We start from the raw sequence: 14,963 nt of genomic DNA, 5'->3' as shown, positions 1-14,963 counted from the left end.
TCTACTGGGATACTGAGACTTTTTTTTTTACCGTGCCCATGGTCTGCTCTTTATCAAATTATGGTATTGCTTTGCACTGTTGTAACTATATGTTATAATTATGTGGTTTTGTCAGTTTTAGTCTTGGTTTGTCCTGTGTTTTCTTGTGATATCATTCTGGAGGAACATTGTATCATTTTTTAATACATGCATTTCTAAATGACAATAAACGAGGACTGTGTCCTCATAATCTTTTAAAAAAACCCACAGTTCTTGGTGATACACAAACAACTGTCAGACTTTCAAATATGCAAAAGGATTGTGATAATTGCGCATAAAACAGAAATAATCAAAATTTTAAAATGTATGGCATTTTAGATTTCCAAATTAAATAAAAATTCAATGCAATTGAATGTAATTTATTAGACTGGGATCAATTGAAGGAGAAATGCCATCATCATGGCTTTTCATAATTTTCTTTATTTATCCCAAGTTGTTAGTGCTTTAAGCTTTTCTCTGTTGAAGATTGTGAACTACATTGAACATTTTATGCAGATCATCTGCTTTGGCTTCAATGAAAATGGCTTAGTCAAAGAAAGAAAGTATTAAGCTTCAGAGTGCTGAAAGTAACTTCCTGTTTATTCTAGATTCCAAATTTACCATCAACATTTTGATGCAACATCTATCAAAATTCCAACTATGGTTAGGACCACATTCCTACATAATGTTTAAGAAACCGTTTGGGGTATTGCATGACTTATTTGCTGGGGCAGTACATGAAAACAAAGCTCTCCTTATCCTAAAAAATCAGTTTGTGTTAATGGATTTCAGATTCATGCCAATAGAGTTATCAGAGGCTAAATGAAGAGCAGTCTACCTGGTATATGCACTTCATTACAGATCCCCTTAATGAAATATGCCATTTAGAGCATTCGCAGCTTAAATCACAGGGCAAGGAGAGACCCATGTTTCAAGCAATCATGGAAGAATTCATCAGAAGTCATGTGAAACGTAATTCCCATTCACCTACAGTTTTGTCTCTTACTGTCTGTAAATGACTTCAACAGTATTGCCATGCCCAAAATACTAAAGTAAATGCCCTCCCCCAATAGTCATGATTCCAAAGTAAATTTATAAATGAAATCATGTTATGTTACTAAAATACAGCTACGCTCTGCGCTGTACTTATGCCTGATTTTCACAAAGCATTCCCCATTCCTGGTGCCCTAACACTAAACCTGCCTGCCAGTAAGTGCAGCATGGACGATGAAGGGCCACCTCCTCTCAGTGGAGGGGATAGCAGATGGTTAGGAGGACAGCCTTGAGAATTTTGACTCAGAAGAGACTGTTAGTGAATTATTTCATTTTGGCATTGGTGGAGACAATCCAGACTTTGGTTGCTAGGTAAAGGGACTGATAATGTGGCAGGAGTAGCAGATAAAGTTCCTGGGAGAGGACAACAAGTTCATGTTCCATGGAAAAACTGCTACTTTGTCAATGTGGTGCTTCTGCATTCTGTTAACCATAGCCATGGCAACAGCAATCTTCTTACATGACGGTAAGTTGGATGGCTGCAACAAACACTGTAACATCAGTAGTAAATACTACCTTGTAGTTGGATTTGCATGAATTGCCCATTGATTCTATTCTGGAAAGTAGCAAGCAGTCATTTGATTAAACTCTCCTGGCTCACCAGCCAAACCCTCTGAAGAGGTCTTTTATTATGTCATTGATAAATAATGCATGCTGTAATTCGGTGACTATGTATTAAAACCAAATCTACACCGTGTCCCAGAGTGAGGATTATTAGATAACGATCAAGAATGATAATCCTTTGAGATTTCTTTTTCTTATTATTCTGAACCAAGACTTTCTGTGAGCATTTATAGTTCCTGATGCTCTGATCTCACAGTTGGCCACAGGATTGCAACTTAATTAGATCTGAAATTTTAGTATTGCAATATTATTGCTCTTTACCCACTATTCCATTAGGGCAGCTACATATACATTTTAAAATAGCTGACCTTAGGAATTAAATTTTTTTCTTGGGAAAGTATCATTTGTAAAGGGACGCTCTAGCAGAGAACAAAGCAACATGTATAAGGATACAATGTTGTAGTCTAGTATGTGTGTATCTACGTTTGTAGTTAGACTGCTCTGGAAAAGAAGCTTCATATGGTTTTCCCCAACTTTACTGTTACAGATATGTTGCAAATTTACAGTACTCAACATCAAATATTTAAACAGATACCTCCAGAGCAAGGGATTTTTTTTCTTGCATATATGTAACTTCTAGCAAAGTTTAATAAAACATAATGTTTGCAGTAATTATTATGATTCTCCAGAGTATCCCAGGTAAAAGAGAAAACCATAAGATCCGGTTAAAAAATGAAAACAGATGTTTGATTTATGGCATGCAGCTGATAGTATACTGGAAACACTATACAGAGTCAGCATACTGTTAATTTAAGCACTACTTTAGCAGTTCCAGAGTTAGCTGTACTGCACCGCAGGAAATAGATGGAAATATAGAGTTTAAACTCCATCCTGTTCAGTGACAGTATGTCGAAGCACCACAAAACAGAAAGTTCTTTATTGCTTCTCAGAATTTCTTTTTTGATAATCTTTCCAAGTACCACGCCTAAGATATATTGTTATCAGTAACATGCATGCAGTGCCTTATGTAATTCTCGTAAACACCACATTATTTCAAAAATATCCCAAAACGTATTGAGTCACATGTGACCTCAGAAGGAATAAAGGCATCAGGACATTACACAGAGGTAAGCAAAGAAAAATTTTAATAAAATTACCAAGAGAAGTAATTAGCTGTATAAGATAAGTAAATTATTCTAAAACTCAATCATTTTTATCCCATAATCCGGTACGTTCTCTTCACTATACAAAAACTGTTTTGAACGTGACTGGTCTGAAACACTTCAGTGCACTTCCCAAATGAGATGATGTAAAATTCTTCTATGAGAGAAGAATCTTAGCTGCAGCAAGGGATGGTTTCACAAATTCTGAATCAGTCTTGTACTCTAAATTTCACTGAGTCCAAGTTTTATCTGCAGTATTTTGTTCTCCAAAGTGGTCACCAATACGTTACATGCATTTGTTTTAAATAAAGAATGTTAAAACATATTGGAAAGCACTTCTTGAATAGCTGGTGGAAGCAGATTCAGTTGTAACTTTCAATTGAAAATTGAATGCATAGTTAATAAGGAAGTACATACGTGTAAAATGACAGGAATAGAGCAGGAATTGGACTAATTTGTTAACTCTTTCGATGTCCCACTACTAGCACAGTGGAGAGGTTAACCTCTTTCTGTGCAACAAGATTCTATCATTCTAAAATATTGCAAAATATTTGTGATTTATTTCAAAATAGATTTTGATTTTCATTCTAGTGCTAACTAGTATTAATCCTTTTACAGTATTGCATATGAAAAACAAATTGCTGGTAATATATGTAATTGTAAGCACATTATATTGTACATTGTACAGTAGAGAAAACCTGGGCCATTTATAGTAAGGCTGTGAAGACAGCAAAAAATTAATACAAACCCTTCCATTATAAGCACAATTTATCTTGTTCTCATAACAATTTCTCCACTGTGCTGGGCATAAAATGCCACATGAAGTGATAGTAAAACACAAACCAAACTGCACTGTCAGATTTAAGTACATTGTTACTTTTTATAGATTGTAGTTGTGTAAAGTAACCCCAAAATAAGAAACAATTTTCTTTGCAACACATACAAAAAATGCTGGTGGAACACAGCAGGTCAGACAGCATCTATAGGAAGAGGTAGAGTCGACGTTTCGGGCCGGGACCTTCGTCAGGACTAACTGTTAGTCCTGACGAAGGTCCCGGCCCAAAACGTTGACTGTACCTCTTCCTGTAGATGCTGCCTGGCCTGTTGCGTTCCACCAGCATTTTTTGTGTGCGTTGCTTGAATTTCCAGCATCTGTAGATTTCCTCGTGTCAACAATTTTCTTTGTCTTTTGCTGAATTTTTTTGAAAAATAATGTTCATCTGCTTTAATTATAACATTATCCCACTGAAGGCATATGCTAAACTAAGATTATTCTTATCAGAATTTTAATTAATTAAGTTTTTGTCAGCTACAAATTTAGATTGGTGGCATTTTGGAGGCCATTCATGGAGGCCTATGAATACTTTCAGTATTCTCAAATGCTGTCAAAGTATCATGCTCTTTTCTGAGGATATTAGCAAGTATTAAGTGATTTTCTGCAGGAAATATTCAGAGGTGACACGTCATGATGTCAATCACCGGGCGAACTTGATTTAGAACAAAGAACAGTACAGCAAAGTACAGGCCCCTCATTCATGATGTTGTGCCAACCATTATAAATCTACTCCACAATGAATCTAATTCTTCCCTCCAACACAGCCCGTAACCCTCCATTTTTATTACAGTACATCCATTTGCCTCTCTAACAGCCTTTTAAATGTCCCTATTGTAACAACCTCTATCATTATCCCTGGCAGTGTATTCCAGGCACCCACTACTCAGTGTGTATAAAAAACACTCTGACATCTCCCCTGAACTTTCCTTGACTTAGATTAAACAGATGTTGTCTACTATTGACCATCACTGCCTCTGGAAAAAGATGTTGGATACCCTATGCTTCTTATAATCTTATACATTTTTATTAAGTCGCTTCTGCTGCTCAGTCATTCCATAACAGAAAAGCCTTAGCTCTCTCAACCTATCCTCATAAGACATAGTTCACAATCCAGGCAGGTTCCTAGTAAATTCCATCTGCACCATCTCTAAAGCTTTCATTTTCTTTTCATAATGAGGCAAACCACAGTCTTACAAAGCAATATTACTCCTCAGCTTGTTAACTTAATCCCTGGACTAATGAAGACTCACACACCTTGCACCTTCTTAACTGTCCTTTCAACTTTGAGGGATCTATGGACTTGGACCCTAAAATCCCCTTTTCCCTCCGTACTACTAAGAATCCTGTTACTAACCTTGTATTCTGCCTTTAAATTCAATCTTCTGATGTGTATCATTTCAGACCTTTATGGATAGAACTCTATCTGCCACTTCTCCTCCTAACTTGGTGTCATGCCTATATATCACTGTAACCTATGACAATCTTCCACACTATCCACAACACCTCAATCTTTGTGTCTTTTGCAAACTTTCTATCTCACCCCTCTATTTCCTTATTCAAGTCATTTATAAAAATCACAAAGAGCAGGGGTCCCAGAATAGATCCCTCCAGTACATCACTACTCACCAACCTCCAGGCAGAATGTGCTCCATGTATTACAATCCTCTGCCTTCTGTGGGCCAGCTATTTAACAACCCACCCAGCCAAGTTTCCATGGAGCCATGCCTCATGACTTTCTGTATAAGCTTACATTGGAAAACCTTATCAAAAGTCTTAATTAAATCCATATCCACTATTACACCTTCATCAATTTGTTTTGTCACCACCCCGAGAAACTAAATTAGAAGCTGGTGCAGACCTGGCATGTCATCTAAAACTTGAACAAACTTCAATTGGTTGCATCATGGCCTGGTATTGAAACACCAATGCCCAAGAATGGAAAAGCCTCCACAAAGTGGTGGATATAGTCTGGTCTATCATGGGGAAATCATCCCCAGCATTGAACACACTTACTTAGATCACTGTCACAAGAAAGCACCATCCAGGCCATGCTCTCTTCTCGCTGGTGCCTTTGGGAAGGAGGTACAGGAGCTTTATGTCCCACGCCACTGGCTTCAGGAACAGTTATTATACTTTGACCATCAGGCTCCCTAACCAGCAAGGATAATTTCACTCACCTTAACTCTGAACTGATTCTACAACCTATGGATTCACTCTCAAGGAATGCACAACTTATGTTGTCAATATTTATCTATCTATGTATTTATTTATCGTATTTGCAAAGTTCCCCTTTATCAATCAGTGGTTCTTCCCTCATTCTCCTCATCCTTCTGGAGAATCATTGATGTTTTCCTTAATCCTACTTGCCAAGGCCTTCTCATCCCCCACCACCGCCCCCAGCCTCCCTAAGTCTCTTCTTAATCTCTTTTCTAGCTAACATATAATAAAAGTTTATAGATCAGTCACAATATTGACTGCTGAAGTAGGCTTGAATGGTTAAATGGCTTCTTCCTATCTACCCAAGTTCCTATAACATTGCACAAGGATAAATGCAGAAGTGTTGGGAGAACTAAGAAATGCATACTTGCAGCATATACAAATTGTAAATCAGAGGAGAATGGCCATTAGTTAGGGGAGTGATGGCAAGAAGGAGAAACAGTTTTCGAGCATGAAGTTAAGGTCACTCTGGATGATTTCAGTTCTGCTGCTGACCACAACCTTAGCAAAGGTGTTCAAATAACATGTAGCACTATTGTTCTCCCCATTAATTTGTCTCAGATTGTATGCCACTTTTCCTGCAGAGAAGTGTCTTGCATTCTGTCTGGACAATTTTGCAGCTATGGTTGGTTAACTGCTGTGTACTAGGGCAAATATTGATATTGAGATATGTGAGAATAGTGGTATGGTTAGAGAGAAAATGGGTTTTGAAAATGAATTTATTTTGACCAGATATCTGAGATCATCAAATTTTTTAAAGTGTTGCATCCAGATTCTTGGCATGTCCTGCCATTGATCTCAAACAATTTTTCTGTTATCTTTTGTAAGTGTATTTGGAGGATCTTCTGAAGATGAAGGACATCATTCCTAATTTTTATATCCTCCAGCAAAGTTTTCACTGCCATTGGGAAACCTGGAAGTTACTTTATCCTGCATTGGTCATTCTGAAAAAGTCTCCTGGGCCAGAACCACCTGAACCCATAATGCACTCTTTAAGGTTTAAGATAATCAGTGCTTTAAAAGGGAGAGAGAGGGTGGAAAAAGGGGAGGAGGGGTGGCATTACTGGTTAGGGATACTATTACAGCTACAGAAAGGGTGGGTTATGTAGCAGGATCCTCTTTTGAGTCAGTATGGGTGGAAGTCAGGAAGAGGAAGGGAGCAGTTACTCTATTGGGGGTATTCTATAGGCCCCCTGGTAGCAGCAGTGATACAGAGGAGCAGATTGGGAGGCAGATTTTGGAAAGGTGCAAAAGTAACAGGGTTGTTATCATGGGTGACTTTAACTTCCCTAATATTGATTGGCACCTGATTAGTTCCAAGGGTTTAGATGGGGCAGAGTTTGTTAAGTGTGTCTAGGACGGATTCCTGTCACAGTATGTTGACAGGCTGACTAAGGGGAATGCCATACTAGATCTAGTATTAGGTAACGAACCGGGTCAGGTCACAGATGTCTCAGTGGGTGAGCATCTGGGGAACTGTGACCACCACTCCCTGGCCTTTAGCATTATCATAGAAAAGGATAGAATCAGAGAGGACAGGAAAATTTTTAATTGGGGAAAGGCAAATTATGAGGCTATAAGGCTAGAACTTGCAGGTGTGAATTGGGATGATGTTTTTGCAGGGAAATGTACTATGGACATGTGGTCGATGTTTAGAGATCTCTTGCAGGATGTTAGGGATACATTTTTCCTGGTGAGGAAGATAAAGAATGGTAGGGTGAAGGAACCGTGGGTGACAAGTGAGGTGGAAAATCTAGTCAGGTGGAAGAAGGCAGCATACATGAGGTGTAGGAAGCAAGGATCAGATGGGTCTATTGAGGAATATAGGGAAGCAAGAAAGGAGCTTAAGAAGGGGCTGAGCAGAGCAAGAAGGGGGCATGAGAAGGCCTTGGCGAGTAGGGTAAAGGAAAACCCCAAGGCATTCTTCAATTATGTGAAGAAAAAAAGGATGACAGGAGTGAAGGTAGGACCGATTAGAGATAAAGGTGGGAAGATGTGCCTGGAGGCTGTGGAAGTGAGCGAGGTCCTCAATGAATACTTCTCTTCGGTATTCACCAATGAGAGAGAACTTGATGATGGTGAGGACAATATGAGTGAGGTTGATGTTCTGGAGCGTGTTGATATTAAGGGAGAGGAGGTGTTGGAGTTGTTAAAATACATTAGGACAGATAAGTTCCTGGGGCCTGACGGAATATTCCCCAGGCTGCTGCACGAGGCAAGAGAAGAGATTGCTGAGCCTCTGGCTAGGATCTTTATGTCCTCGTTGTCCATGGGAATGGTACCGGAGGATTGGAGGGAGGCGAATATTGTCCCCTTGTTCAAAAAAGGTAGTAGGGATAGTCCGGGTAATTATAGAATAGTGAGCCGTACGTCTGTGGTGGGAAAGCTGTTGGAAAAGATTCTTAGGGATAGGATCTATAGGCATTTAGAGAATCATGGTCTGGTCAGGGACAGTCAGCATGGCTTTGTGAAGGGCAGATCGTGTCTAACAAGCCTGATAGAGTTCTTTGAGGAGGTGACCAGGCATATAGATGAAGGTAGTGCAGTGGATGTGATCTATATGGATTTTAATAAGGCATTTGACAAGGTTCCACACAGTAGGCTTATTCAGAAAGTTAGAAGGCATGGGATCCAGGGAAGTTTGGCCAGGTTGATTCAGAATTGGCTTGCCTGCAGAAGGCAGAGGGTGATGGTGGAGGGAGTACATTCAGTACATTCAGTTTGGAGGATTGTGACTAGTGGTGTCCCACAAGGATCTGTTCTGGGACCTCTACTTTTCGTGATTTTTATTAACGACCCGGATGTGGGGGTAGAAGGGTGGGTTGGCAAGTTTACAGACGACACAAAGGTTGGTGGTGTTGTAGATAGTGTAGAGGATTGTCAAAGATTGCAGAGAGACATTGATAGGATGTAGAAGTGGGCTGAGAAGTGGCAGATGGAGTTCAACCCGGAGAAGTGTGAGGTGGTACACTTTGGAAGGACAAAATCCAAGGCAGAGTATAAAGTAAATGGCAGGATACTTGGTAGTGTGGAGAAACAGAGGGATCTCAGGGTACATGTCCACAGATCCCTGAAAGTTGCCTCACAGGTGGATAGGGTAGTTAAGAAAGCTTATGGAGTGTTAGCTTTCATAAGTCGAGGGATAGAGTTTAAGAGTCGCGATGTAATGATGCAGCTCTATAAAACTCTGGTTAGGCCACACTTGGAGTACTGTGTCCAGTTCTGGTCACCTCACTATAGGAAGGATGTGGAAGCATTGGAAAGGGTACAGAGGAGATTTACCAGGATGCTGCCTGGTTTAGAAAGTATGCATTATGATCAGAGATTAAGGGAGCTAGGGCTTTACTCTTTGGAGAGAAGGAGGATGAGAGGAGACATGATAGAGGTGTACAAGATAATAAGAGGAATAGATAGAGTGGATAGCCAGCGCCTCTTCCCCAGGGCACCACTGCTCAATACAAGAGGACATGGCTTTAAGGTAAGGGGTGGGAAGTTCAAGGGGGATATTAGAGGAAGGTTTTTTACTCAGAGAGTGGTTGGTGCGTGGAATGCACTGCCTGAGTCAGTGGAGGAGGCAGATACACTAGTGAAGATTAAGAGACTACTAGACAGGTATATGGAGGAATTTAAGGTGGGGGCCTATATGGGAGGCAGGGTTTGAGGGTCAGCACAACATTGTGGGCCGAAGGGCCTGTACTGTGCTGTACTATTCTATGTTCTATGTTCTATAACCATGGCTTTCATAATAGCTTGTCCTAAGTGGGGTTAGGATCACATGATATTGGCTTCCTAGTGAGTTGTTTCGCCAGTCAGTAGCTCAGCAAATCATAGTGATATGTTGGTATCTTTGGAGATACCTTGCGTGGCCTCTGAGAACTGATGAGTCTTAAAGCAGGATGAGAATGTGTACAGAAAGTAACATTTGAGTTAGTGATTCTAGTGAATCTGGCACTGTTGTAAAATCTATATTTGGTTTCATTCATTACATTTTTTTTAATACATGTGGGGGTTATATACATATTATCAGGCAAATCCATTAATAAAATGCCTAAATCCTCTACATCTAGTCACATCCTTACATTTTTATGCAAGGTGCCAATACCTTACTTATGAGATGACTGTTTAAGGTAGAATGCTACAATGTCTTTTTCATAGTCATAGTCATACTTTATTGATCCTGGGGGAAATTGGTTTTTGTTACAGTTGCACCATAAATAATAAATAGTAATAAAACCATAAATAGTTAAATAGTAATATGTAAATTATGCCAGGAAATAAGTCCAGGACCAGCCTATTGGCTCGGGGTGTCTGACCTTCCAAGGGAGGAGTTGTAAAGTTTGATGGCCACAGGCAGGAATGACTTCCTATGACGCTCTGTGTTGCATCTCAGTGGAATGAGTCTCTGGCTGAATGTACTCCTGTGCCCAACCAGTACATTATGTAGTGGACGGGAGACATTGTCCAAGATGGCATGCAACTTGGACAGCATCCTCTTTTCAGACACCACCATCAGAGAGACCAGTTCCATCCCCACAACATCACTGGCCTTACAAATGAGTTTGTTGATTCTGTTGGTGTCTGCTACCCTCAGCCTGCTGCCCCAGCACACAACAGCAAACATGATAGCACTGGCCAGCACAGACTGTTCCTTCCTGACTGTTGTGGCTTCACTGCCAAGATTGGTATTTCTTGTGTATCTGAAATGAAAAAGGCACAGCACATGGCTGTGGTAGGGCACAGCTGATATGAGGAGCACATTTGAGCCATCTACACATTATAAGGCAGAGGTGATTATGGAATGAAAGGAGAGTATGGCGTGAGAGGGAGAATTAAACATGACTATATTGGTAACAAAGCCCAAGATTGTGGGCACACTTCCCTTCAAATGATTGAGCCTCCTAGCACAGGATGCACTATCCATCCTGTCCTTTCCTCTCTAGTCTTTTGCTGCTATCTGCAGTTATAAATGGTATTCCTTTGTGCAAAAGTAGGAGTAAATATGCAAAGATCTTATTATTGCTTATGATCTTTAGTGATAGCTCATATGGCTACTGAGAAATAATAAGTCTTAAAACAAGACCAGAAGTAGCAGAAGAAGCAGAAAGTACCATTTTATTTACTGATTCTGGTTGATCTCCTACTTTGTTATAAAATCTATATGTTCGTTTCATTTGGTCCACACCTCCCTTCCCTTCTAGTTCGCCGTTAGAAATGATGTTTACTTTTAAGAGAGAGGAAAGATATTCTGGATTGTGTCACAACTTGTAAAGATGATTTGGCTGTCATGATTGCAGCACTCTATAAGTATGAGAAGAGCATTATAGTATTGGATTGGGAGCAATAGTAAGGGTGTGGGTATACATGGATATGTTTGAAAGTCACTATGTTGCCTGGAATGTCTTTGATGATATTAGCTATGATATTCTGTAAGATACTCTAAGCTGCTGAAAATTTGTCATCTTCCACCCCTGCTGTCCTGTGCTTGTTCATTTCAATAGTGAGCTTTAGTGGCATAAATTCTAGTCTGAAAAAACTATTTGAAGCGAGGAACTGCTAACACCTGTATTTCACCTGCCTCCAAGGACATGAATAGTTCTGAACAGAATCTAAATAGAATGTTTCTCTGCTTATGGATGTAGATCAAACCATGCACCATTCATTACATCCTGCCCTCAAAACAAGTTAAAGATTATATCTTTGTCTTAAGCTCCATTTGGAAGTACCATATACAGGTAGATGCTTACAAACCTCAACCTTAACAGAAAAATGTTGCTTTCCCTTGTACATATGAAGAAATGACGATATTGACAGAAAGACTTTGTTACTTAAAGACATTGATCATAAATGTGAGGTCATTATGCTTCCTGAAGGGCCTCCTTGGTCAATTGGCAGATCATCTTGGCCCTTGATGGCGTTTTGTACTCATTGTTATACATGCCTTCCCTATGGATGTCCACATATTCCACAAAGGTTTACAGAGCCTGTTTAAGTAAAGAGGAATACTCTGCTCCCACCTCTCTGCCACAGTGGTTGTGGAGAGTAATCCCAGTGTTGCTCAGTGACCTTATACAGAGATTAAATTCAGTAGTCATCTCCTGTTTAGAGAAATGATTGCACTTTTAGTTAGATTCAGGCAGATGAGTACTGGATTCCTGGAATTACTTGAACTTAATGTGAACTAATGGGAAGAAATTGTGATTGTTTTCCATCAAAATGCCAAAGCTGTATGATGTATGTGCACAGGATCAAACATTAATGGCACACTATCCTGGGTACCCTGTGCAGTACCATGCTTTCAGTGGGCTAATGATCTTGCAGCCAATTCCTTTAAACAGAGTCACTAAATATCATCTTGGAACATGCTACCGACCGTTGTATAAGATTTTTATCTTGCCTATGCAGTCTCAACTCACTATGACTCACTTCCTGTGAATGCAAGATAGCAGGGTTGCATTATATCCTATCAGTTTGAAAGGCATATTGCTATAGTAACAATATGAGCAGAGTAGGAGTTTCTTACATATTATAAATTTAAAGTGAGACATTAGGCCAAAAATATCTTGCACTTTATTGACTTAAAATAACTTTTCTATAATCCGGACTTGTGGATATTCTTCACTGTGCCAAATATTTCTGTTGTGAACACCTTTGCAATAATATTTCTGAAAATATACAGAAGTATAGATATGTGACGGAGCATTATTATTGGTCCAAATCTAATAAAATACTACACAATGTCTACAGTATATTGAGTTAAACCTGATGTTATTGGTGACACTAAGACATCATTCAATAATTACCTTTACTTTCAGTGCCTGGTTGATAACCTTACAGAGAAAATTACTATGTAGATACTGCAAATTTTTATACTTTTGAAATAATTATAATGAACATTCAAAAAGCTAATATGGCCTCAGATTACCATGGACAAATACCTTCTTTGTTTATTAAATGTCATCAATTTGTTGCCAAAATTAAAATTTGATGAGTAAACTTCAAGTTGCATCTTTCTAGCTACTAAATATCAATTGGCTCAAGTTTTAAGTTTTTATTAAACATTGGATAAAGTCACAAATGCTTCAAATAAAATTTATGACTGTGCACCGTCATCTAAAGTTGATATTTCTGAATAATGAGTAGTTTCCAGAACGAAATCAATGCTTAAAGGTACAGTGATCATGATGCGCAATTAACTAACATTTATTGCATAAAATATAGGTAGCAAATACAGTACCTTGCATTGCATGTTCATTAAAAATGAATTCAGCGTGTATTCATTTCTGATTTCGCTGCTTCTTGGCTGATACTTCAGCAGCAGTACAACTTTAATATTAGCCTGAGTTAAATCAAGTCTGTGCTGCATTGTGTGATCTCTAGTTGGTGTGCTTTCTTTCACTAAAGTACTCCGAGGCATATTCTGTAAGTTCCTAGTATGTCATGTCATAAGTTTTTTTTTCTGACCTACTTTTAAATCTGCAGTGTGGTCATCCTCTGTTTTGGCAGCACCCTCTCACTTAGAAATGTTTTAATTCTTCCAATCATTCTAAAGATGGCACTAACGCTCTTCCTGTCTGCACAACTCAAAGCTAGCTGACACCCCTTAACAGGAATTACATTTGTGATTGTAACTAACATTGGCAAGTATGTTGGAACCAAAGGTGACCTGTGAGAAATTCTAAAAAAATTAGACCTGATGGTAGAGCAGGGGCTTCACTTTTTTTTTGAAGTGCATCAGTAGTCAATTAAGAAAATAAAAATTGTGGAGATATCCTGTATCCATACTGGCCTCCCTTGAGATAATCTCATAGAAGACAGCAGCAGTGGTTGAGACTAGGAATCAATCTTGAGGTCTTGAATGCAGTGATCCAATTCAATAAATTTATGTGTATTGTCAAGATCTTCAAATATTATATCTCACCAAAGCTAAACTTAATATGTAACATTTCCATCAACATGCATATCTAATTATCACATACTTCAAAGTACCATCACACCTTTAACAACCATGACAGACAAATCACCTTAAAGTATTGCATGCCACTCAAGTGAACGCATCCCTATTTTGATAAGATGGTACACAATTGGAAGCAATAGCAGCTAACTAGTAGGTGTAGGCATGGCTTTGTCATCTTATTGGCAAGATGCAAGTATTATTCACCACCATTGTGGCCAGTGACAAATTAGAAACTTCTAGATATCCTTGCAGAAGTGAGGATATCACCATATCTAATTATCTTTCTGAATGGCACGTCGCTCATCTTGCAGTGTTTTCTGATTTACATGCACCTCTTATGTTTCTCATCTCGCTTAACCTTTCACTGCAGTTTATCTTATGTTTTCCTTATTTCAGAGAGCCAAAATATGCAACTTGGGCAAGTAAATTCAGAAAAGACAAAGATGCTGTAAGCAGTTGCTCAAAGGACAATAGACCTATATTATAATGATTTAGAAACATAGCAACATAGAAAACCTGCAGCACAATACAGGCCTTTCGGCTCTCAAAGCTCTGCTGAACATGTCCTTACCTTAGAAATTACTAGGCTTACCCACAGCGCTCTATTTTTCTGAGCTCCATGTACCTATTCAAGAGTCTCTTAAAAGACCCTATTGTATCTGCATCCAGCACCGTTGCCGGCAGCCCATTCCACGCACTCACCAATCTCTGCATAAAAAACTTACCCCTGACACCTCCTCTGTACCTACTCCCAAGCACCTTAAAACTGTGCCCTCTTGTGGCAGCCATTTCAGCCCTGGGAAAAAGCCTCTGACTATCCACACAATCAATGCCTTTCATCATCTTATACACTTCTATCAGGTCACCTCTCATCCTCCATTGCTCCAAGAAAAAAAGGCCGAGCTCACTCAACCTATTCTCATAAGGCATGCTCCCCAATCCAGGCAACATCCTTGTAAATCTCCTCTGCACCATTTCTATGGTTTCCACATCCTTCCTATAGTGAGGCGACCAGAATTGAGCACAGTACTCCAAGTGGTGTCTGACCAGGGTCCTATATAGCTGTAACATTACCTCTCGGCTCCTAAATTCAATCCCACGTTTAATGAAGGCCAATGCACCGTATGCTTTCTTAACCACAGAGTCAACCTCTACAACA

General features: G+C 39.3%; 1 protein-coding gene across 3 annotated transcripts in view; it reads left to right on the top strand.

The window, feature by feature from the left end:
• The first annotated feature begins 2,701 nt into the window (after nt 1–2,701).
• The window catches only part of ripor3 (RIPOR family member 3), a 196,006-nt gene continuing 183,744 nt past the window's right edge, over nt 2,702–14,963 (top strand). The window contains exon 1 of one of the 3 annotated variants that reach the window (XM_063041459.1): nt 2,702–2,762. The gene's annotated coding sequence lies outside the window, so the exon portion shown is untranslated. The remainder of the gene's footprint in view (nt 2,763–14,963) is intronic. The other 2 variants (XM_063041464.1, XM_063041458.1) reach the window with 2 other exon arrangements.

Source organism: Mobula hypostoma, chromosome 2 (assembly GCF_963921235.1).
Source record: "Mobula hypostoma chromosome 2, sMobHyp1.1, whole genome shotgun sequence".
NCBI lineage: Eukaryota > Metazoa > Chordata > Chondrichthyes > Myliobatiformes > Myliobatidae > Mobula > Mobula hypostoma.
The sequence above is the reverse complement of the archived record's forward strand: the minus strand, read 5'-3'. Positions and strand labels throughout refer to the sequence as shown.